Genomic DNA, 21,732 nt, shown 5'->3' with positions numbered 1-21,732 from the left:
GGGATTCTTCTCACCAAAGTGGTCTTCACCAGCTTGGAGCCACTAATAGCTTCTGCCCCTCCCCAGGCTCTGCTGTGGGTCCTCTACAGGTGCCAGGCAGCTTTCCAGGTGCTACCTGCAGAGCTGATTCTGTCTTTCTAACCTGCTTTCCTTTGTTTCCTTCTGCTTAACCTACCTCTTGTTAAACTTTGCTATGGATTTGACTTGAAATGCATCTCCTTGCTCTGTATCCTACGCAGTCCTATACCTAGGACCCAGCCTGGGCCAACCCCCTAAGCTTACTTCACTAACGTAATTGAAGAAAAATATAAGTCCGTGTCGGGTATAAAGCATACAGGCTGTGCTACACAACAAAATAAAATGAGCATTTTTTCCTACCTATAGCACTCCCAACTCTGCTGGCAAATGTCACCTGCCACTACAGAAGCTGAAAATATTAGCTAGTGGTTTTCCCAGTATCTAGCAGCTTCAGCGGTTGGGAAGGTAGTGGAGGTGGTGGTGGGAAGCCATGCAGGGCAAAAGACCTCAGAAAGTCTGCTGGGGACTTAGTTTTTTCTCCATAATATAAAGCAATGTGCAGGAGGAAAATAAACCCCTTCTTGGCAGTACATGGTTGTCTCTGTGTGTGACATCTGGACCTGCTGCAATCACTTGTAACCGTGAGGGCAGGCAAGTTGATACAATGAAAACAGCCACATAGAAAGATGGGAAGGATTTGGGACGTTGTTGAGCCACCCTGGAACCCTCTTGCTTCTGGATGACTTCATACGTGAGAGGACAAATCTTACTGTTGAAGTCACCTACATGGATCCCAGCAGATTCTGCGCCCGTTACGACTCATCCATGTGTGCCTGTGGCAGTAACCCTCTTCCCCCTTCTAATAACACACTGGTTCTCATCTTCTAAGGACACAAAACAAACAACCCCCCTAACCAAAACCAAAACCCATTGGCAGCGAGTTTGTTGCAATGAGGTAGAAAATAAAAATAAACAAACAGCGAATGAGGGTGGTGGGGACCTTCTTTATCTGTGGACTTGGCAGCCTCTTATTTGGCAGTTTTTCCCTGCTCATTAGCTGAGTATCTGGAATCTAGATAATGGAAACCACTTTCTAGATACGTGAGCTGTGTCTTCCTCACAGATTTCTCTTGTATGTTCCAGAGTTTAAGGTCATCTGTTTAAGTAAAGTTATCAGTTTATCTTAGAAATTGGTTATTATATACCTACTTGGAGATAGCAACTCTTTCCAAACTGGGGTTAGCTCCTGGCCAGTGTTTGAGAGTTATGACATAAGTAGATAGAGGTTATAGTAAAGATACAACTTCTTTTTCTAGTACTCTTGTCCTGTAAGAATAGCAGAGCAAATTTTTTTGTCTTGGTTTTGGTCGAGAGGCCCGCTGGAGAGAGCCCAGTCACATTCAAAAGAAGGTGCATTTAGGTTTTAATTTGGGTTCGTAAAGAGCACACATTGGGTCTCCAGATGGTGCCCTGTAGACAAAATCAAGCATTGCAGTAAATCCCATGGCAGTGACATGGTGATTATTCTTGGGCCCCTGCCCCGCTCTTGTCCGGTGCCTGGGGAGGTGCACCCAGATGTTCCTTCAGGTGTTCTGAAACAACGTCCTTCCATCCATTAGGGGCCTGAAGGGGGATGCTGCCATTAACTGTTTACTGTCAGCCAGGACACATAATCGGGGCAAGATGGAGTCTGGCACTGAGATATTCGTCCTCACTGCTGTAGTTCACTAAGTATCGTAGGAGAGAAAACAGACAGGAAAAAGAAAATGTTGCAAGGCCACGTCTATGTGATTGCCCCAGTTTGAAATGTAAAAAATTAGACATGCCGATTAGTTCTCTGATTTTCACACCACCAAACAGCTCGCTTTACATTTTTTTCTAACGAATTACCTGATTGGTTGTTTTGGAAAAGTTTATTCCTCATCCCTGTATTCATTCAACATGTGTGTATGTTAGTGTCCCTCTAACTTGAGTAATGGATAAACGTCTTTAAAAGCCCAGGCATGTATTCACAGACCCCTCCCCAACCAGGATAAGTGGACATTTGCTTGAGAAGCAACAACTTAAGAACTTAAAATCTTATTCCATGAAAATGTCTTCCAATGAAAAATATCCAATGCAAAACAGAAATAAACTTTATTTTTATACTGGGTAAAAGTATTGTATAATATTTTCATGGAATTAAAAAAATAAGAAGTTTGAAAAACTACAGACATATTTCAAATACTTACTGTGTATCAGACACAGTAACAGGCCCTGGGCCTACCAAGCTCATTAGCACTGGCCTTGCCTTCAAAGAGAAGGAGACAGAGAGAGAGAGCAGCAGATCATCTGTGTTCTAATGGAGCCTGTGCATGGTTCTGAATTTTGGGGTCACCTTACTGGAATGACATGGCTCCCCATTCTGTTGCAGGCCATTGAAACACAACTGAAAGATGCTCTGAGCATTGGAAAGGACATGTTTTTGTTAGAGCAGACGAGAATCTTCTGTTTTCAGTGTTAACTGGATCCTTGCGTTAGTTTCCTATGGCTGCTGTTACAAATTACCACAAACTTGGTAACTTAAAACAACCAGAATTTATTATCTTACAGGTCTGGGGGTCGGAAGCCTGAAATCAATTTCACTGGGCCAAAGTCAAGATATCAACAGGGCTCGTTCCTCCTGGAGGCGGCTGGCTTTCCTCGGCCTGTGACCGCTCCTCACATGGCTCAGCTCTCACCTCCATCATTTTGTCTCTTACCTCCCTCTGATCTGGCTCATCCCTTTTATAAGAAGCCCTGTGATTCATCAGGCCCCCTAGGATGACGCAGCATCACCTTCGCATTTCAAGATCCTTAAGTTAATCACATCTGCAATGACATTTGGCCACATAAGGTGACAGTCACAGGTTCAGGAGATCAGGATGTCAACACACTGGGGGCCATTATTCAGCCTCCCACTGCCCCTTAGGATCCGAATCTTTCTCCAGCCCGGACCCCACGCCTTCAACCATATATCCCAATTTAACTTTGACATCACTTCGTGGTGAACCAGTCCCAGAAAAAGTCATCTCCTTCTGCTTTTAAAATCTGCTCCACGACGACAATTTTCTTTCTCTTGTAACAGCACTGTCACTGTATCTTTTACACAATTCTGAAACCTTAGTGTTATTTCATAAATATATGTCATTTCTTTAACCTCCATATGCCCTCTGTCTCCCCAGACACAGAACTCTGCCTTTGAAATGAGTCCTAGGCTGTCCCTTTGCACATCTCAGTTGCCACTGAGCAATAGCCAAGCGTCCTGGTGAGAACTGCATAAGATTCCTAGTTTATCCCTTTGGGCCAGTTTGCTCTTGGCTCAAGTTGGTAGTACCTAGAATAGAGTAAAACTTAGGTCAAAATTTATTTTGCATCAAAGTTGGTGTTATCTGTGACAAAGCCTTAATGGCATCATTCCAACTGCTTAATCCCTGGCTCCACAATTTTCTTTTGCTTCTAGAATGCTTTTGGTATGTCAAGCAGATGCTGCAGTAGATATTGTTCTGGACTTCAGGCCTTCTTCCCACTGGCACATGGATACTATCCACTGTGACTGTGAAGTTTCTTTGAAATTTTCTCCTCTGTTCTCATCAGGGCGTTGCTCGCACAGAGGTTGGAAGAAGAGTCTTCACGTGTTCCTCACCTTTCATCCACTGACACAGCACCCTGAGCACTCAGTTCCACCCCAGGTCCTCTCGGCAGGTAGTTTTACCTCCGTTATTGAAAGAGCCATCCAAAATAATGATGTCTCCCAAACAGTCGACCCTATCTCACAGAACCATCAGAAACCAGAATTAGACATGCAATAGTCAAAGCATGGGCTTTAATTATTTCTTGGCTAAATTTGCATGCAAAAGATACCACCAATTTTCATGTAGAAAATTTTTTGACATAAATTTTTTTCTTGTCTCTTGCTTAATGTTGGAAATTCTTTGACTGTGGGGACTATGACAGCACATGGCAAATACTATTAAATACATAACAAAGCTAAACAGAAACATTTATATTTTAAGAATTTAAACCCAATGTTTTATAAGAAAGCTGATCTCAAAATTTAACTAAATTCCTACCAGCTGTAGGAAAACCTTATCTTTGTAGGTAATGGACACTGAAACATCAATTCACTGAGACATAGATTTTTCTGGAGTTTGTGAAACCTAGCTTGGTTTTAATCATGTAATTCAGCTGTAGTTTCATAGGAATAGTGTAAATGTTTAATAATAAATTTTATATCTCTCAGTTTTAATCCATAATCTCAGCTGTTGTATCACATGGACAGCGTTCAGAGCTAATGATAAATTTCTATCTCTGTCTCACATACAGAAGGAAAACCATGTATTGACTTGAGCATCTGCATAAGGATATGCTCTGAATTCCTACTGATACAACCTCAGGAATTTGTACTTGGTTTGACTTCTCATTGACCATCTGTAAATGTTCATTTTGAAATGTAGCTTCCAACACATTTCAGTATATTTTTGCTCTAAGAGTATGTAAGCTACTGTGTGTTTGTGTCAGGAAAAGGAAACACATGTAATTTAATGTTTTATTGGTTTGGGATATTAGGTTTTTATAGTCAGCTGAAGTTTTAGAACAACAAAATTTACAGAGGCTTAGAGCTTTCTTTCCTTCCAAAATCTCTTTTACTAAACTCCTTGATATTTTCTTAGTCTTTTAGACCCTCCATTGGGATAATGTATGAAAACTTCTTTATACTGAGAAAAATAATAATATTTTTAAAAACCTCACCCAATGTGTTCCTTCCTTTTTATCAGTAAGCTGGTCTCTCTGCCTGTTCCACATCATACCGTTGAGGCAGGAAGCTAAACCATGAGGTCTGGCGTCCCCAGGAAGAAGAGGGACAAGAGGGAGGTGGAACAAGTCCCATTTGGCAGGAAGTAGGCGCTTGGCTGCTCCCAGCCCAGAGGAGTATGGGCAGGAGAAGAGTGACTGAGGTAGAGGAAGAGGATCAGACTAGGTCTTCTCCTCCACACCCAGGGGGCTGCTTCCTAATGGAAGGGGCTTGTAGGGATGCTCGTATAAGTGTGGGGCATGTGGAAGGTCAAGACTAGTGACCTACTCTGCCCACTGTGCCCCGGGAAGACCACGAGCGCCGAGGTGAGAGCTCGCCCACGGTGCAGGATTGGTAGAGGAGACAATGAGACAAAGGAGGTTGAGCAACACTGTTGAATGTGGCCTGGGTCCTAAATATGGTGTGCAGGGAAGCCAGGAGTTTCTGCATCCCCAGTGACGACATGCCAAGGTGCTAAAAGGCTCAGGGGAGTCATGTCCCCTTGGATTTGAAATGGAGACAGAATATTAGGAATTAGTTAGTTTAGTTAGTTAATTAGTTCCTTACCTCTGGTAAGGAACCAAGATCAAGGACTGCAGCTGTGTGTTCCTACAAGGTACTCCAAATAGTCTGAGCTCACCGCCAGACTAGACCTGCCAGGTGTGAGTTCAGCACCCGCTCTGAAGCCCCCCCTCCCATTGCCGTGAGATCACAAAAATGCCCCCGTAAGTATGGACGGAAGTGGGTGAGGTGGGCAGAGAGATCCCATCATCCCAAAGGGATCTAATAACTATAAGAGGACTGTTTAAGTCCCCAAATAGTGAAATATTAATTGTAAAATGTAGATATCGCCTCCCGCCTTTAGCCGACATACAGCAGGATAAGGGTTTATGAGAAAGATTATATCAGTTATAGAAAAAAAAAGGTACATATTTTTGGTACACCTGAGTGTCGAGTTTTAAATTTTTCTACCTCTCCACCCACGTGTAAGGTTTTATGTATGGAATCATCCATATTCAATCTATAGCACATATACATGTTTAATAAATACTTGCTAAAGGAAACTCCATGAACTCCATCACTGCTTCAGTGGTATGGGGTTATGGAAGGTGATAGAAGCCCACACCTCACACCCCTTCTCTCTTTTCTCATCAGACCCAAGAGCATTGTGATGGGGGATGGGGTGACTGGACAGGATACTGGTAATTTTCTCCATGAAACGTCACAAATGCTTTGTCTTTAGTATTGGTGACTGCCCCTGTCTTAGCCTGTTTGGGCTGCAATAACAAAACACCATAGACTGGGTGGCTTATAAATAACAGAAATTTCTTTCTCATAGTTCTGGAGGCTGAGAATTCCTAGACCAGGGTGCTGGCAGATTCCATCTTTGGTGAGAGCTCACTTCCTGCTTCATAGACAGCCTTCTTCTCACTGTATCCTCACATGGCGGAAGGGGGAGCTCTCGGGTCTCTGCTATAAGGCCGCGAATCCCCATTCACGAGGGCTCCACCCTTATGACCTAATCACTTCCCAAAGGCCCCACCTCCAAACACCATCACCTGGGTGATTCGTTCCAACATGTGAATTGGGGGTGGGCACTCACATTCAGTCTACAGCCCTCCCCTCACATTCTCAGATCCAATGAGGTGTGCGAGGTGAATACCTAAACCCCAAACTCAGTTACGGAGGAGAGATGAAATTGTCAGAAACCATCTTCCTAGGGGCAGCCTCACCTAGAGAACAAAAAGGCACCCACACCAGAGCACTGGGGACAGGTCTCACAAGGGACCATCCCCGTTGCCTGGGATGACTTCCTTGCCGAGCAGGCATGTTGGAGCCACCACTTATAAATGTAGAGTCGAAAGAAATGAGTCAAGACAGCTGTATGATTCTCGAAGACAAGAATTGTGACCTCATTCAGAGGATTCAGTAAAAAAAGCTCTGTCTTTACTCTCTGCTTCAAGCCACAACTAGAGAGGATGAAGGAGGGCAGGGGACAGGCAGGGCAGGAGGAGCTGTGTCACAGAAGACCACTCAGCCCATCTCCCCTCCCACAGCCACCACAGCCACAGGCCTGGCCCACCCAGACAGGTGGGAAGACACAGAGGTTATTAGGGATTAGACGGAAGGTTTTACGTAAACAGGGCTGATTCATAAGAACCCAAATGAGACACTTCAAAAAACTAAAAGGGACTGAAAAGTCAGAGGATCAGTCTGAGATGTCATTAAACATCCCCACTGCCCAGAATAGAGAATGTGGTTGGCTGGCAAGGTAGTTAGAAAAAATAAAACTGTTTCATGTTTGTTCTGCAGAGAGTTCGATTCCTCAGTAAACTGGTTCTAGGAAGCTCATGATTCGTACTTTTCATGGTTACTCTCAAAATTAAATGAGGTGATCGTGAGACCTAGTGCTTAGGAGGCACTTAACAAATGCTACTAACATTTCTCTTCCCTTCCTCTAAATTGTTTCCGACAGCTTTCTATCTTTATCTACTCCAACGTGATAAAACTATTTCCATACAAATTTATAGATACAAAGTCATATACATAAAAGTTTTAATATAAAATTACTGCATAGAGCTATGCGTGTGTGTATGTGTGTGTGTGTTTGTGTGTGTGTATGCTTAAATGAAATGTCACCCCACTGTCATTCTCACCTCTTTTCTAGGGGACAAGAGTGGACCTCTCCACCTTGAGACAACATTGGTCTGCAGTTGTCTTAGGAAAAGCCAAGAAGGTGAGGCATTCTAGACCATGAGTCAAAGCATGAACTTGGTAATGAACACAGTCTTCGCAGAAATGAGTGAGAGACCCAGTCAGGCTGAAGAAGACGTTTCCCGCTGGAGTTGGTAATAGGACACAAACTTGGGTAAATGTGGAGGTTGAGGGGGGAGGATTAAGACTTGATCCTCTGGGGCACTGGTTTCCTTTCTCCTTTCCTTCCATCCTTCCTCCCTTCCCTATTCCCTCTTTTCTTCCCTGCCTCCCTTCTTTCCTTCCTTCCTTCTTTTCTCTCCCCTCCCTCATTTTTTCCTCTTTCAGCAGGTAGGCTTTCTACAGGTGAAATCTCACTGGGAAGTTGGGTACATAAAGTGATACAGGTAAAGCTGTTCTGGTTGAAGCAGGGATGAGGGGCCGAGATCTCTCTCCGCTCAGAACCCCCAGGGCACCTCTCCCCAAACACCTAAAATCCCTCCACAGAAAACACAGTTAAAAAATTAAAAAGCACCACTCTGGGCAGTGCCAAATTGTTGCAAGTTTTTTTTTTTTTTAATAGCATTGTGGTTAAATAAAAACATTCCCCCAAATCAACCCAGTGGAAGTTGAAGGATGATGTGGAGGGGCCAGTCACGGCACACGGTGGGGCCACTGCACTGTGTCAACATGGCTCAGCTACAGCTCCGATCCCAAATTCTCTTCCCTGCGTGGCTCTGGGTTGGAGTTGGCGCGAGAGAATTCCGTGTGGGGTTCGGAGGGTAGAGAAGCAGCAGCGCGTCTAGGACTGGCTGCTTTAGGTGGCTGTCGCAGCTCACGCATGCCACCAGAGCCGCAGCCGTTCCAGCTCCTGCCACATCTCCTTCAGCCTGTCCGACGACGGGGCTAGCGGCATGCTTAGCTCCGCAACGCAGGGTGCCGGCAGCGCTGCCACGTCCTTGAAGGGGGCTGCTTGGAGGAGCAGGAGGAATCCCTTGTTCTCTTACACGTCACACCCATCGCTCTCGCCCAAGCGCTTGCTCTGTTGGGTTCAAGCTCCAGCACCAGAGGCAGAAGCGCCTGATGCACTTGGACCGTTTGACCAGCTCTCGCCACGCAGTAAAGTCAAATTCCCATAGCGGACCCTTCTTCCTTACCTGGCCCCGTGTTTGTCCTTCTTTGGCCGAAGCCTGGGTGACACTCTCCATCTCAGGTCTCCAGCGGCCGGTAGTGACCTCCATCCATCCTAAGTTGATTTGAAAGTCACGGTGGGTCCTCCAGGTCGAAGTGCCTACCTGGAGAGGGAAGGCTGAGGTTCAAGGGCGTTAAGCTCTCTCGATACTGATTTAGGACTCTTAACTCCGAGATAAGGAAGAGATGAGGGAAAAGCCAGGAGCTTTCGGAGAAAAAGACACGGAGCGATAGGCAGAAAGCCAACAGTGAAAAACTCTAGGGGACTGTCCACGAAAGAAGCAGGGAAAAAAAGAAACCATTGCAGGAGACAAAGGAGTTAGACAAATTGGCACCGGTCTGGAGAAGTGCAGCACCCTGAAAGCAATGGCGGTGAGGCTTGGTAGTTTCACAGCCGAGGAGAGGTCAGGGGCACGATCCATCCGTCGTGTAGGAGAGAGGACGGCCCACGCTGCAAGAGCAGCTGCCGTGCGGGCAGCGGACGCTCTGGTGTGTAGGAGCTAATGCCCACGTCGGGCCTAACTGGCCTTATACCCACCCAGCGCCTGACGCTGGGGACCACACTACCTTTCTCACCTCAAACGCAGAGACTTGATCTTGCCATTTAGCTTAGCAGTTTATCCAAACAGCCCTAATATCTTCTCTCAGTAAGAGAAATGCAAGGAAATTTACCACGGGGGCTGCAGGGCGAATAAGGAAACAAAGGAATTCAGGGCCATTGTAGGAAATGGTAATCTCATGTCACATTTTGTATGTTGTGTGCCGCAGATTATTTCATTCATTTCTTCCCTTAGGAAATATTAACAGAAGCTTTTCAAAAGAAGATAGACTAATGGCCAATAAATATATGAAAAAATGTTCAACTCACTAATCATCAGAGAAATGCAAATCAAAACCACGATGAGATATCATCTAACCCCAGTGAGAGTGGTTTTTATCAAAAAGTCTCAAAACAATAGATGCTGGCGTAGATGTGGAGAGAAAGGAACACTTATACACTGTTGGTGGGACTGCAAACTAGTGCAACCTCTATGGAAAATGGTATGGAGATTCCTCAGAGAACTGAATGTAGACCCACCATTTGATCCAGCAATCCCACTACTGGGTATTTACCCAAAGGAAAAAAAGTCATTTTATCAAAAAGACATTTGCACTCCGATGTCTATAGCAGCAGGATTCGCAGTTGTGGAGATGTGGAATCAACCCAAGTGCCCATCAGTTCATGAGTGGATTAATAAAATGTGGTATGTGTACATCATGAAGTACTACTCAGCCATAAGAAATGAATTAATACCTTTCACAACAATCTGGATGGAACTGGAGACCATCCCCCTAAGTGAAGTATTGCAAGAATGGAAAAACAGACACTACATGTACTCGCTATTAAATTGGAACTAACCGATCAGCACTCGTGTGCACAGATGGAAGTGGAACTCAACGGAAATCATGCAGGAGGGAGGGGGAAGGAGGGGATGGGTGAAATCACACCTAATGGGTACATCGCACACTATTTGAGTGATGGGCACACTTATAACTTTGACTCAAGCAGTACAAAAGCAACCCATGTAACCAAAACATTTGTACCCCCATAATATTCTGAAAAAAAAAAATTTTAAAACCACATGATTCAAATTTTAAAAACCCTAATGCATAGTAGGTATCAATCAATATTTGTTGAGTGAAAGAATGAAACCAAAACTCTCTCATTTTCTAAGGACTAGGAGTATTGTTTAGTTCCAGTCTAATCAAACCCATTTATGAGAGATACTAGAGCTTTTCTTTGAATCAAAAGTTTCTTAGCCATGTATTTTAACTGACTCTGGACAAACAGTTCAGCCACAAATGACAATAAACTTATTAAGTACCTATTTGTGATGCCATAAATTATCAGAGAAAGCTAATGCCCTGTCACTTACAAATGAAACATCCATTGAACACTTTATGATCTTAGCCTGAGCACTTCAGATATGACTAATGTAAATTTCCAAGGTAAATGTCAAACATCAGATAACATTTCCAATTCTGGTTAAGGGGAAAAATAAATAAATATTTAGTGCTAATTGTGCAAAACCCTTTCCTATTGTCTGGGTAAGAAAATCTTTTTCAGTTCAGACTGGAAAAGATTTACCTGGCAATAAATTAAAGTCAGTGAAAATCTGATTGGCGATTTTGTTTTAGAGTCATGCCCAAGCCCCACAGTAAAATACATAAACGTATCAAAGGATAGTGGAGAAATTACTATTAAATGGAGAGGACAAAGAATATAATTTTCTAGGTGTAGAAATCCTAACCCAAGCAAAGAAACAGCCTGTGTGGAAAGAAAGCGACCATTCACGTGATTTTCATTGACGTCTTCTTGAACTTCACTGCCTATTACCCCATTAATTACCCCAACGGTTCTCAACCTTTCTCCCCACACACATGATGGACGGCATTACCATGTCGTACTCTGTGCCGTGCAGGACTCCCAAGATCTCACTGGAACTCCGTGCCTTTCTCTCAGATTGGAGGAAGCATATTGGTACATAGGTGGGAGTTTTTTTAAAGTAATAACCTTGAATCTACTCCAATATACGAAAAAAATAAATGATTCGCACATATTGTCACTAAAATATTTATTATGGACACATCCAATAGCTGATTATTATAAAACAACAGTGTTTTGCAACTCTCTAGCCAAGAACTGGTGGTTTATAAAAAAGAAAACTACCATTTCCTTCTAAGACTTCAGAAGACCACCTATGTTGCCAGTGCAGAAGGAACAAGGTGTCCCATTGACTGAAGAAATCCTGTGTCTCAGACAGCTCTGGGCTCTTTAGTAATTAGGCTTCCAAAAACACAGCCACAGGCACTGGCTGGGATCTTCATGAGACCTCCAAAGCACCTGGATATAAAGGCTGAAAATACTGTTTGTTCTGGAAAGGCCAAATCTTGGGTGACGGAGCAGCTTGGATAGATGAAGCTGCAGAAACACGTACTTTCTCATCGGCATATGTTCCTGTCCAATACTCAATAAAAGTGTCCATTAAGACGCCAAATGACACCAATGCAAAGAAAACACATGTCAAGAAGAGGGGTTACTCAGGTTCAGTTCACACCTGTGGGTTGTCTCACTCCAGGTTCTCCCCGCAACCCACATGCAGAGGAATCAGACTCTCAGGAGTTAAAGATCAAAAAGATTTAACAGTTCATGTTATCCTGCCCCAGGCACCAATGCAGGAATGCCCTGGGTCTCACTTTGGAGGGTCTGGTTTCCCATGTTTGGGGTGAGGACAGCTCTCTTTGAGATCACACTGCAGAAAGAAGGAAATTCCTCTCCCAAGGAGGCAGAGGTGGGCATTGTACAAATAGACAGAGCTTTTAGATGTGCACAGCCCTTTATTTTTAGGAGGCTCAAAGAACATTTTCCACGCGTACTCTCAAGAAAAAATGCTATTTGAACAAAAACTGACTGTCTCTGCTTTCTCGGCCAGTGACATAATTCATTTTGGGGGCAAATAGTTCTTTCGTTTCAGACTATTTTTGCACCCCCCCATCCCCATCCCCCACCCATGGGGGAAGAAAGGAAGATCCGTGGGCACACCATGAAAGCGTCAGTATGAGACCAAAAGTACAGGTGGACATACAGACATGCGTAAAAGATCTGAGCTGCTTTCTAATACAATGACATAAAGTTTCGGTTTTCTTGGGAACTCCTGGAGAGAAGTCTGAGCAAAGTTAAGAAGGAGATATAACAAATACCTGAAGCAACAGTTCTTAAACTTGGCGGAACACTAGAATCAACTGGGCAGCCTTAAACATGCTGATAATAGGCGAGCACGTTGAGTGGCGGGGGCAGGCTGAAGAACCGCCCGAGACAGGAGAGGCTCCCGGGGCCGGGCGGCACGGTTGGGGCGCCCGCTACGGGGCCCCCGGGTGGCTGCCGGGCCGGGAGCGCAGCCCGCGGCCACCGGGGGAAGGAGGTTGGTTCGGCAGAGAGCAGCTGGGCGGCAAGGCCGGCCTCCCGCCCCTTCCCCCCACGCCCGTCGACCTCGTGCGCAGAAGCTTCCCGGAGCTCCTCACGCCGGCGCGATGGTAACTGCTGCGGAGACGGAGGCCTCCCCGCCGACCGACGCGAGCTTGGACAGTGGCGGCGCAGGAGACGAGATGAAGCAGACGCTTCCGGAGCTTGAGTCTTCCCCACAAAATAGCGGCGGCGGCGGCCTCATCATCGCGGAGCCCGCTGGCGGCGCCGGGCCTGAGGAGACCGCGGGGGCCCAGGCTGCCCAGAGCCTCAGCCACGAGCAGCCTGGGGACTCCTCTGCGGCGGGCGCGGCCGCTCCGCCCGAAGGCCCCGAAGAGCCCAAAAGGCCTGTTAGGAGGAGTTTTCAGATCCCCAGGAAGAGCAGAGAAAAAAAGGTGGTGCTTCCCCCTTCTCCCCAATGCCTCCTTCGCCCTCCCCTCCATCTTTTCATTAGAATCTATTTCTTCTTCCCGCACCCATCCGAGACACCTAAACACGAATGCAGCGCCCGCCGCTCTCCCCTCACTGCCGCGGGCCGCCCCGCTGCTGCGCTCGGTGCGAGAGGAAAGCGGTGGAAACACGCTCCCTGCTCCCCCTCTCCCCGTGGAAGCTGGAAGTAGCTCAGGTTTGAAGCTTGTCCGTCAGGCTGCAGCAGCTCCCAGAGAGGAATGATGGTGCTCGGCGCCCCTCCCTCCCAAACCCTGAAGGCAGAGAAGCTGATGTGTCCTCCTAAGGATGCTTCTGAGAAGTCTCACTGTGGAAATGGCCCGTGGCCACGGATTCTGGGGTTTTCTCCAAGGCCATTAGGTTCCGAGGACCACAAGGGCTTCTCCCTGTGGAAATTCTTCGCTCTGTGTCTACCTGAAATTTGCTTGATGTCGACGTCTTCCCTTATTTAGAAATCTCCATTAGTAGATGTGATCCATGCACACTGCTATTTTCCATCACACCTCATCTCCAGGTAGATTTTTCCCTTGTTTTTTGAAGTGTTAGATTAAATAGGTCTCTCTGTTTATCAATCCAAAAAAAAAAAAATGTTGATAATCCAAAGGATTCTGATTTCATTAGTTTTGGGTAAGGTTCGCGCACTGGGATTTTTGAAAGCTCTTTAGATAATTCTAAAGATTGAGAACGATGGTATAGAGAGATCATAGCAGAAGGTTCTACAGAGGGACACAACCTATAGGAGTGTCCCTGTTTTAGGAAGTAGTTAATACATTTATCTATAGCTGCACTCTCACCTGCTATAAAATAAAAAGAAAGAAAATAAATAAAAATAAATACGTTTATAAAACTATAGTTTGGCATTCAACTGGAAATTGTTTTCTTCTGTGTGATATAATCAATCCTTACCTCGTACCCTCTAAATGTCATTAAAATTCCCCCACACTCAGCAGTCCAGCGCGAGTGGGGCTCGCGTGGGTGGATGGAGGAAGAGAGATTCCCGTGAATGGGGCAGAACAGAGCAGAAGTGGGGCTGTAGCTGCAGCTGTGACTAAAGCACGGCGATGGAGCATTCAGAGGGACAGGGACTCACAAGGTGAATTAAAAACATGACACCCACTTATCTGCCTAACTCTGGAGATTTGGGGGAAAACACTGATATATCCCAAGCCGTTTATATTTAAATGTTAAAGGAAAGGCTGGCAAAAGAAAACTGAAGATTGAGAATATCCAAACAACTAAGATTTGGGTTACGCAGGCCACCTGGGGGGAGGGTGGACTTAGTGATTGTCACTGTGGAGAGAAGGAAATCAAACCAAAGAGATCCGCACTGCAGGGAGTCCCTGGCCAAGGCAAGATGAGAAGTTGGGCGTCCTGAGTCTCAGCTTTGGATTCTTTTCATTCGATTCTAGAACCCCATGATCTGGTAAGTATGTTCCATCATTGCTGGGGACATTAAAACCGGTGCTCTGGAAAAACAAACCTGCTTGGCAGTTCAAGCAGACCTGGTGTTATGGACACTCAGTGCTAGGGACAAATAAGGGTGCTTATGATCTAAAGTAGATTCTTTATTAATGTCCCCATGTGAAAGCAAACTGTATCATCATAGATTAGCAAAGCTTTTTTAAAATTTTTTAAGGGAAAGAACCTTGCTTTGAGGTGGGCATGCAGGGGTAGAAGGGGAAGAAAAAGGAAATAAAGAACATAGAAAATCTTCAAGTGAAAATGACATTTGGCAATATGTCACAAACAGCCCTGTTCAGAGTAGATGTTATTTAAAACTATGTTATTTTTTTCAAAGAGTCTCTAGGGAGAACTGACCGTGGTTTCTGAGCTTGCAATTTTCTTTGAAAATTTCTTGTTTTCCTTCTTCCTGTCCATTTTTTATAAGCCCCATCTTAGGAAATTCATAGAAGCCAATTTTAAAATTTCAAGGTATTATATGTTCCAAATCTTTTCTTTGCAATCACTTAAAACTTTACCCACAAAGACCATGAAATCAACTAATGCACCTTTGACTACACTAGATGTATCGACTGAGATAAATGTGAGCGCCCCCAGCACAGATCTGGCATATGACAGGTGCTCCATGAACATTTATCTAATCCTAGGTCTCCTATTTCTGTGGACTAAATTTGCGTAGGTAGATTGCTGGGTCACAAGATGTATGTTTTTTCAGATAGATAGATATCACTAGATTGATTGCCATAAATGCCAAACCAATTCACTGTCCCCAAGATGATGTTTCAGAGTATCATTCCCTTGTGTCCTGGTCTTTGCTAAATGTTTATAAATTTTCACTTTTAAACCAGTTATTTTGATAATGTGTAGAGACACACTACACTAAAAAATATTCATGTTTTCACCTTTGGATCTTTGTGAGATTGAAAAAAAATGGAAGACATTGACTACATGGACATGAGTGATTGAAGAAACATCTAGGAAGGCCTACATGTCTTGATTTATGCAGTGAAGAAACTGGACAGCATGACTTTCATCATTAGCCCTTGAAAATCCTGATGATCATCATGGCTTTCCTTATGCGACTGGGGACTCCTTAGCCAAGACCTTGCTCCTCAAGGGTGAGCAAATAAACACATTTATAAGAAATAGATGGTCATATGAAGACTTTTCACGATAACAAATAGTGTGTCAAGATGACTTTCTTCTCCAAGAACTGCAAAGAGATGGGCTTTCCTCTGCTGTGGATGATATCGGTGCTGCACGCATCAGCCAGACCTCCAATCTGTGTGTGCAAATGATGAAGATAAGAATGAGGAATCGCCTACTCTACTAAGTGAAATATCACAAGAATGGAAAAACAAGCACCACATGCACTCACCCTGAAATTGGTATTAACACGCATGTGCACATACAGTAGCAACATTCATCGGAGGTCGGGCAGGTGGGTTGGGGGAGAAGGGGATGGGTATATTCACACCTAATGGGTGTGGTGTGCACCGTTTGGGGGATGGACATGCTTGAAGCTCTGACTCGGCAGCAGGGGCAAAGGCAATATATGTAACCTAAACATTTGTACTCCCATAATGTGCTGAAATAAAAAATAAAAATTAAAAATTAAAAAAAAGAATGAGGAATTGCCCACATATTTTAAATTCCCACTTTCAGATTGTCTCTAGATCTGATCGTATCTGAAATGAGACTAACTCATGGTTCATTTCTTCCCAATTTTGGTTTATTCCACTTTGACAGAGGCATTGACTTTCTACTCTCACATGTTCTTATTATAGATATGTTCCTTTTGAAAAGTTCTGGGTTAGAAAAGAGAGATGACCTAGCACTCTGGGAGGCCGAGGCAGGCGGATCGTTCTGAGCTTAGGAGTTTGAGACCAGCCTGAGCAAGAGCGAGACCCCTTCTCTACCAAAAAAAAAATGGAAAGAAATTCATTGGACAGCTAAAAATATATGTAGAAAAAACTAGCCGGGCATGGTGGTGTGTGCCTGTGGTCCCAGCTACTCGGGAGGCTGAGACAGTAGGATCGCTTGAGCCCAGGAGTTTGAGGTTGCTGTGAGCTAGGCTGACGCCACGGCACGCGCCCCAGGCAATAGAGTGAGACTCTGTCTCAAAAAAAAAAAAAAAAGAGAAAAGAGAGATGAGAGTATTTCTGGGGAGTAGCAGGCCTAAAGAGAGGCTTACAATATTTATAGGAGTGAGGGAATTTTTTAAGATGTTTCTGTCTAAGGCAAAGCAATTAATGGAGGTCAGAATTATTTATGTGTTGTTGTAGATGATTAAAATGCTGCCACTCACATGACTTGAGCATCCTCTACCACTCTGATGCTGACTCCAGGGAAACAACCTGACCCCTCATTTTCTTCCCAAATACTGTGACCTAGATCTTAAGAGCAAAACCATTTTTAGTTATGGTGAGAAATCACAGGGTTTCACCTTCATAGGAATTAGAAATTTGGAATTTCATGATTACAGGGTACTAGTAGAGGAAGTTTAACCCACATAGCTAGCTTTTAAATTCCACCACGTCCCATCTACACACTAAATGTATTACTTTCCTGGTTCTTAAGATAAAAAGGTCCTTTTCCACTGAGTTCTAGGAGGGTTTTAATCCCTACATTTAGGTCTAACCACTGTTTCCACAGCCTCCTGCTATCTGATATGATTATTCTCATTCCTGGAGCCTACAGCAAACTTTATATTATTTGAATACATATATTTTCTTTTATGATAAACCAAAAAAAATCATAACACTGAAAACTGTGTCTGGCAAGCAAGGTAATACCAGAGGAGCTTCTCCTACATTTAAGATCAGGGGAGCTGGGTTGAGCAAAAGATGTTCAAATGCACTTCCAGGGCCACCGAGAGGGAGTCTTTCTAATACATCAGAGGCGACATGAAAGAGCCACACTGGAGCGATATCCTCCCAATGTCTGTTCCAACCAGGAAGCAACTTCGCTGTTATACCTCAGGCATGGGAGCTGCTTTTTGATGTAGCAAAGTAGAAAACTGAGGTGAGTGCTCCTAATAATAATAATTGCTTGAAAGAGGTAGATTTTACAAATCAATCAAAACATAACCCATACTGAAGATACGGTCATCAATGTTTAGATGCTAAATTACAGATAAGCACTATCAATATAAAGCAAACACAGAGAAAGGAACAAAACCACAATTTTAATGAGGTTTTTTATGTCTTTTTAGACTTTGATAGATCAATTAGACAACAATAAATAAGCACAGTAAGGAATACTAATAATTTAAGGAATAATGTTTTTAAATATGTTGAATTTTACATATTATAAATAATGATTATATTGCATTTTCAAACACCTACAAAACAGTTATAGAAGTTGACCTTATATCATGACACTAATAAAAACTTGTTATGAGAGGCTCTTATAAGAAGTTTTCCAAAATGAAAAGAAATATCCCAGAGGAGTTCTGATGTGCCCCAAGCACAATGAGGTGGCTGCCATCTAGGATTTATGCAAACTTACGTGTAGTTTGTACTGTTAGTAGCCGAAAGTCAGGTAGGCAATTTTTGCTGAGTTTGAACCACGTCTGCTATCAGACCAAATAAAAGGGCGGTACCAAGATAGCAACGCTCTGGGTTTCCAGTACGTTAAATTGCCTTTTCTCCGCATTAAGTCAGATGAAAATGGTAATACTCAGCTGGAATGAGTTTAGAAAAAAGGCCCTTTTGTGTTGCCGTTTCTAGAAGATACTCTTTGCTGAAATTGAAATAGTCTCAGAACCACGGGATCATCATCTTAGTTCATTCCACACCGAGATAATCTGATGTAAATCGAGCCCGTGTGCAGAACTGGTCCATATGGTTCTCCTGGGAGAACCACATTCAGCAGCCAGGCTGACCAAACACGGCAGCTCCTTGACTCTACATGAAGTCAAACTGACATTATCCAATGAGCCACCACTTCCAGACTTACATCTGTGAGCAGTCTTATTATTAGACAAATTCACAAGTTCCTGTCCCCAACTTTCATTAGTCATCACTGATACACTCGGGGCCTAGTTGGGGTCCATGGGAAAATGGCAGGTATGAACATCTTGGAGCCGTGGGCTTCCAGTATCTTTCTAGGTGCCACAGTACAGCTTATTATTACAAAGGAAAAAAAGAAAAGTCCTCTGATGAACTTAGCAGGATGCCAAAATGAGAGAAATGGGGGAAAACAGAAATGGGAATGCGTGCAGAATGACAAATTGACTCCACATCAAATGAAATAGATTTTGAAATAACTGTGAAAAGTATAAAATGTCTGAGCATAAAAAGCCTGCCACTGACAAAAGATGAATAAATGAGTCACTTTAAAGAAGGAATTTTCCAGCTGTGGCTCACAGGAATTTTCAAAAGCTATTCCATATGAGATAGCAGGAAAATATTTTAATAATAAATAGAAACAAATAACTGTGTATAAAAATATGAGAACAGAAGCTTAGAGAGAGCTATTTACTCTATGTGACAATGACCAGAGATGGTGTTGGTTGCTTTCTAAGACATTTATGTTTTAAATTATTATAACTTTTTTTAGATCAACATATTATACTTTATAATACACTCACATTTATACACAAATTTCATGTTTACAAGCACAAAAGGCAAGAACTACAAAGAATCGAATCAACTGCATCATTGACTATATTCAACAGAATTAATACTGTTGTCTCTGTTCCCCATTTTCCAAATCCAGAAGGAAATGGTAAATGCCATGCCACACACAGACTCCACTGTTAGAAGTTGGAGACTCTGTGTAGTTCACATGTCTGGGTTTCTGCAGCGCTGAACTGAGACTCCATCGTGTTCCAGGCCAAATCAGCCAGAAGAAAGTCATCCATTGCTGTCTGAGTCTCATTGCTGGTGAAGAACAAGCCGCACAGGGTTCCAAAACCAGAACTCATGGTCTGTGTTTCTGCACTGTTCAACTGAACTTTACTTTCTAGAGCAGGTATGTTTTTAGCAGTGCAAATTCCTTCAGTTTGGGTCTCTGTGTCAGATGAATCAGTACTCATGGAAAAGCTGGAGTGTTTCAGAATATTTCCTAGAGGCAGATGAGGGCTACCGTCTAAAAAGAAGTTTAAGTCTGTCTGTGTCTGCGTGTCAAACATCTCAAGGCCTAAGAAGTTAGAATTTCCCCTACAATCCATAGGACTGAGCATAGGTGTCTGCGAGTTAGAAGTCAGTTCGGGTCTCTATGTCCAGTGATTCCAAGACTGATTCGGTGTTCATGGTGCTAAGTTCATTTTCTTCAGCTTGAGTCTGGATATTTGAAGCTGAAAAGAACTCTTCGATATCAAAATCTATTCCGGGATTCTGGGTTGGGCCAGATGGGAGCTGGGTGTCAGGTCTAGGATTTGTGTCAGACAAAAGAGTACGATTATCCAATGTCTGACCAGGCAGATTATTTGACAAGATGTTTTCTAAATCACTTAACAAATCTATGGTTTGGGTCTGATTATCTGTTATGTTCTGTGAAGGAAGGATACTATTCTGTGCACTTAAGTTTATAATTGGTGCAGATTTCTCAATACCTTGATTTAAAGTCATAGGGTCGTTCTGAGGCAACCAACCATGAGTTACTGTCTTTGCTACTAAACTGCTGCTTATAATATTGTCTGTAGCAACACTGTGTGATGAATGAACACTCTCAAAAATGTCTCTGCACATCCCAGCTTGGTCCATCTGTATGTGGTCATCGGTCGGACTTTGCATCCCGCTAGTTTGAATTTCTCTGGAGAGCCCACCTGACTGGAAACAAGCGTCTGTAAACACATCGGTCTGAGCAGCAATAGATGAAGTTACCTTAGAGCTGGGCAAAAACATCTGAGTGTGAACACTAATGGGAAGGGACACTTGAGAGTCAAATGACAAGTCAGTCTGGGAACAAGATGACACAGAGGAATCAGGGCTGGCCCACTATGTAGAAGGTATAAAGTTTTCTGAGGCATGAGACAGACCTGTCTGTACATTGTTTGAAGAAATGCTGTTCTTCTGACATGTATTCCCAAGTTCTTGCAAAGGAGCAGATGGACTTTTACCCAAGTTCACTTGAACACCTGTACTAACTGGCTCAATTTTGGAAAGAGGTAGGCTCTCCTTAAGGGAGTAAGCCTCTGAAGCTAGGCCGAGGATCAGGGTTCCTACTGACAAGGGCAGTAAGTGCACAGGCCCCGTGGCAGAGCCCTGATCGACACCTAACAGCACAGTCTGGGCCAAGGAGTCGGCTGTAGGCACAAAACAGGCATAGGAGAAAACTGCGTCATGGGTTGTTTACCCAAAGCCACTTTAGGCTTTGGTAAAAGCAAATTCTGAGGATATTTCGGAGGTGTAAGCGTCTGCTTTCTGGCATTAGAGCCTCAAGAATCTTTGAAAGGTGCTGCTAGCTTTATTTCTGAAGTTTCTAATTCTTGAGTGTCTGGTCTAGGGATTGGTTGGTTGCTCAATGATTCAACGGTCTTATTGGACAACTTCTGGTTTTGCAGGCAGTTTTCCATTTTTCTTTTCTTACTAGGTGGATCCCTGTGTTCTGCAGGGATCTCATGGCCAGTTCGGTAGATGTGGGACTGCAGTGCGGTTCTGCGAGCGTAGGGACAGCCACCCGTGCACTGGACCATCTTGTCGCAGTCCTCCGCATCCCTTTTCGAGTGCCACTCGGTACCATATGAATTGCTGCACTTACTACATTTATGCTTCTTCTCAGCGTGCATTTTCATAAAGTGCTGTTTTATGAGAGAAAATTGAGGAAACAGTCTGTCAGGGCCTCTAGGGCATCCTTCAATTGGACAACAGTAGAATTTCGGTACGGTTTTCTAATCTTTTCTTATTGTTGGATCTACTCTGCCGTCCTGCAGGCGGTGACTCTTGACCAGGTGCATGCTGAGCGCGGGGCTGTGGGGCAGGATCTTGCTGCAGCCGCGCACGGTGCCCAGGACGTTGGTCCGCACGGCCCGGGACAGCTGGCTCGCCGACGGCTGGATCAGCTGCCCCTCAGCCGGGCTCCCAGCCGGGCTCCCGGGGCCCCCACGGCCCGAGGCGGCGGCGGCTCCCCTCGCGGCCGCCAGGACTGCCAGGGCACC

The 21,732-nt window shown here is 44.1% G+C and overlaps 1 pseudogene; it reads right to left on the bottom strand.

Annotated features, from left to right (window-relative positions):
* Positions 1-19,389: 19,389 nt before the first annotated feature.
* LOC105818064 lies at positions 19,390-21,384 on the bottom strand (annotated as a pseudogene).
* Positions 21,385-21,732: the final 348 nt, after the last annotated feature.

Source organism: Propithecus coquereli, unplaced genomic scaffold (assembly GCF_000956105.1).
Source record: "Propithecus coquereli isolate 6110/MARCELLA unplaced genomic scaffold, Pcoq_1.0 Scaffold435, whole genome shotgun sequence".
Classification (NCBI taxonomy): Eukaryota; Metazoa; Chordata; class Mammalia; order Primates; family Indriidae; genus Propithecus; species Propithecus coquereli.
The sequence above is the reverse complement of the archived record's forward strand: the minus strand, read 5'-3'. Positions and strand labels throughout refer to the sequence as shown.